We start from the raw sequence: 3,894 nt of genomic DNA on the forward strand, positions 1-3,894 counted from the left end.
CCGCTGCCTCCTCTGAGGCTCGGGAGTGCTTCCAGTGAAGGATGGCTGGAGCAGACACACTGAATAGCTCTGACTGCCAAGTGACAGGCAGAATGAGCCAAGTGGAATGGCGATGGCAGAATGGGGGACCGAGGACTGAGAGCAGCCAGGAGGCCATGCGCACCTGCTGACTCCGATCCACCGACTCACTTTAATTCCTCCTTTTCTCCCTTTAAGATGCCTCTGGGCGATCAGGCCCACCCACTAGCTCCTGCTGACATGCGGCCAAACCGCTTTGCTGTGTGATGCCATGAAGAACGGTTTGATTGCTTTTTAAGTCCTCACCTGAGGATGTGTTTATTGATTTGAAAGAGAGAGGGAGGAGGGAGAGAGAGAACTCACCCTGATTGGGATCAAACCTGCAGCCTTGGCATGTGCCCTGACCAGGAACGGGACCTGCAGCCTTTTGGCGTACAGGATGAAGCTCCAACCGAGGCACCTGGCCAGGGCGCCACACTTTAATTTTTTAACCCCTTTTCACGTGTCCTTTGACTCACCACGCCCTGAGGTAAGTATTTGTACTAAATACTTCACAGTTTCAATCGTTTCACAGTACAGCAAACTAAAGCTCAGAGAGGTGACTTGCCCAGGGATGGCTGGCCATTGGAAATAAAAGGAGAGTGGGAACTTGAACCTGTGTCCTCTTTTCTCTTGCCAGTTTCCTTGTTCTTTTCATTACTCCATACTAATCTAGTGGTGGTTACTATTAAAGGTTTTAGGTCTAAATTGTATTCTTTTTCCTGCAATTTTAGTTCCAGTCACATTTTGTTCCTTGTAAAAAGTAGTCCTCACTCCCATCATTAAATGAAATACATGTGATAGCATCTTATAGGTTGTAAGGCACCGCACAAAGGTGCATTTGAGGGCTAATTAGGAAGTCGGAGTTTTTCTTCTCCCAGTTAGAGGAAGTGTATGAAGTTGGCAAGGGGTGAGAGGATTACCTTTGTAGCATTCACAATAATTTTAGTAGATTGTTGTCTGAATTACGGGGTTTTCTAAAAAGAGAGCAAGAGACTGGAGAAACCCTTGGGCCTAATTCTTAGCACTTGGGAATGTTGTTGGCTTTCAGTCCGATGCCGAAACCTGTTTGGCCAGCTCAGAGGTACAGGGCTCTCCAACCTGTGGCGGGCAGGGAGGACCCCCAACTCCTGATGCTGCTTATTCAGGTGTCTGACCTGGCAAGGACTCACCTGATTTGGTCCGGGCCCCATCGCTCATACTCTGTGATACAGAGCATTGGGAGATTTTTTTTTTTTTTTTAAGATTTCATTTATTTTTAGAGAGAGGGGAGGGAGAGGGTGAGAAACATCAGTTGGTTGCTTCTTGCACACCCCCAATGGGGAAGGGAATCAGACCTGTAACCTTTTGATTTGCAGGACAACGTCCAACCCACTGAGGCATGCCAGTCAGGGCTGGGAGCAGGTTTTGAGAGCTTTTTGGACTTCCTAAAAACTCAGTGGGGTTTACATGTGCAGTAACCTACGTGGCAGTACTTAATCTCTTCTTTAACTGTGTTACACGTGAGGACTCAACAACCTCAAGGCTACGCCATTGTTGAGGAAGTTCCAACCCTTTAGGGCTTGGCAGTCAGGGCCCTCCACATGGTCCGTAAGCTGTTTTTCCAGGACACCCCCCCACCTGCCCCGTTGTCAGGGATGAACAGTGTTCCAGTTATTGTTCTGCCCACTGCCTTCCAAGCCTGCTTTATTTTTCCTCTTGTGTACCTTTCTCTTTAAATCTGCACTAATAACAGTAGCCACTAGTCACAAGCGGCTAGTGAGAACTAGAAACGTGGCCAGTCTCAACTGAGGTGCTGTTAGATACAGGTTTAAAAAATGCAGAGCCCCCCCCCCCCACATGGAAAATATTTCACTAATATCTACATATTGGTTACATATTGAAACAATATTTTGGATATAATGGAATAAATTTGTTAGAAATAATTTCACATTTCTCTTTACTCTTCGTGTGGTTACCATTAAGTTTTAAAACCTGTATGCGGCTTGCAGTGCGCTTTTAAATGGACAGTGCTCCTCTGGATCATTAGCCTGGCCTCTTAACCCAACACAGAACTGAGCCTACCATTCAAGCTCATCGTTGTACTTTTTCATCTACTGAAATAATAAAACAATGAATGATGGAAAACTCTCGAGTGTGGTTTCTTCTGTACAGTTCAGGCAGGCGTGCCCACTGTGTTACAGGACCGAAGCTGCCCTCACCAATCAGCTGACAGCACAAGAAAGCAAAGACATTTTGCAGAAGGAAAGATAGCATTCTCAGTATGAGATGATTTCTTGTAGGCACCCACACTAAACCCTTCAATTCTATCTTTACCTCCTGCTTCTCTTCCACTTCTAGTCACTAAAATGTGACTGGTTTTTCCTGTGAAGTTCTTTCTCTCAATTCATCCCTAATCAAAGTCTTGGTTACCCTGTTTTTAAAATCTAGTTTCCAAGTGGCCTGCCAGCTTCCTTTCCCCCCACGTTCATTCCATTCTATAGCCTGACTATATAGTAGCCCATACTATATATAATAGTATAGTATACACTGCAACTAAAGTTGTCTTCTATAATTTTCTTGTAGCAGATAACAATTTTTTTTTGCTCAAAAACTTCTTTTTCCACATTGTCTGCAGGAGGATTTTCCATCTAGCGTTCAAGGCTTTTTCAAACCTAATCTCTTGGTACTTTCCTCCATAGAAACCTAAGCCTTAGGGAAACTAGACCGAGTCAATACAAATCACTTAGAATCTTGCCTCACCTACACTGTAAGAACTGTACATGTCCTGGTTATTATGATTACCGCTCACTTCTGGACTGTGCTGTGTGCATTTCTATCTCGGGAGCACTGCTAATTCCTTTTTCCTATTTGAATACCTGTCTCCAGAGAGAGGAGTAATGATTTAAATAAACAAAAGCACAAGCCAATTGTTACTCAAGAAAATGACATGTCCTTGAAGTTGTTGTTTGTTTTGGGAAAATGCCACAGGAATTTAACTCATTGATGTCAATTTCCTATGGTACACCAATTTCAAGATAAGTGATTTCGCTGCACTTCCAAGAACCTATCAATGACCTGAAGTGAGGACTTACTGTGTATTCTTCCTACAATAGACAAACCAGTAAACCGGGAACCCTAATTAGCCATAAAATTTAAGGTAAATAAAAGGTAGTGTTTCTTTTATACAATAACAGTGACCTATGGAATGTGTTATTCACAAAATAAAAAAAGCTTGGAAAAATATGAATGGGTTCTGGATTTTGGGCAGTGGCTCTCCAACTTTGGTGTGATTAGAATAAACTGGGGAGCTTTTGAGATTAATTCAGATACCTGGCTCCCACTCCAGATTTACTGAATTGGTTAGGGCTTGGGCACCTTAATTTTTTAAAAAGCTTCAGAGTTGATTCCTGTACATTTTTAAAAAAGCTTTGTGGGTGATCTTCATGTGCACCTACATCCAAGAATCTCTGGTTTAATCAAGAGACACTTTGGGAGAAGGAGGCTGGTCACATGTGGCATGTTTTTCACTATGTTCTCCTACTGCGTGTTTTTGAAAGAAACAGAAGACTGATTAACTCTGAATGACTTATGAAACTATGAGTAGTATTCTTGAAAACAAACACCCAAAGCTCCCCCACCCTCGAGTTTGATCGGGGGTCAGAAAAGAAAAAGGCGTATGTATCCCAATACAGTTGGTATTCATCTCAAAAGCCTGTCAGTTGGTCTTACTTCTATTGGTTTGTAAATTTCAAAAAAAAAAAAAAAAAAAAAGAATTACTAAGTGAATATGTATTTATGTACAATATTTACAACTTAGATTTTTCCAACCCCAAATTATATATTTCAATCCATAAA

Source organism: Artibeus jamaicensis, unplaced genomic scaffold (assembly GCF_021234435.1).
Source record: "Artibeus jamaicensis isolate MK-2021 breed Jamaican fruit bat unplaced genomic scaffold, CSHL_Jam_final contig_2259, whole genome shotgun sequence".
NCBI classification, from domain to species: Eukaryota; Metazoa; Chordata; class Mammalia; order Chiroptera; family Phyllostomidae; genus Artibeus; species Artibeus jamaicensis.